Below are 330 nucleotides of genomic sequence, written 5' to 3'. Positions count from 1 at the left end.
TTCTAAGTTTGTCATAAATGTACATATGTACATTTATATTTTATCTAGGTATATCCACGTCTCCGATATGTTAGAAATACCAGGTAAATTTCCTTCAACTCATACCTTTATATTGTATATGCGAATAAAAAACACAATGGTCATGTCTGGAACGGCAACTGAACGACAGTCGTCCAAAAGCTAAACAAAAAATCTGCTAGACATGAATGGGTAGGCATACAAATGTATGTATATAAACATAAATACACACAAATGATTAGATATGTATATACATATAAATACATACACATGACTATATATATATATATATATATATATATATATATATAT

Source organism: Octopus bimaculoides, chromosome 1 (assembly GCF_001194135.2).
Source record: "Octopus bimaculoides isolate UCB-OBI-ISO-001 chromosome 1, ASM119413v2, whole genome shotgun sequence".
Classification (NCBI taxonomy): domain Eukaryota; kingdom Metazoa; phylum Mollusca; class Cephalopoda; order Octopoda; family Octopodidae; genus Octopus; species Octopus bimaculoides.
The sequence above is the reverse complement of the archived record's forward strand: the minus strand, read 5'-3'. Positions refer to the sequence as shown.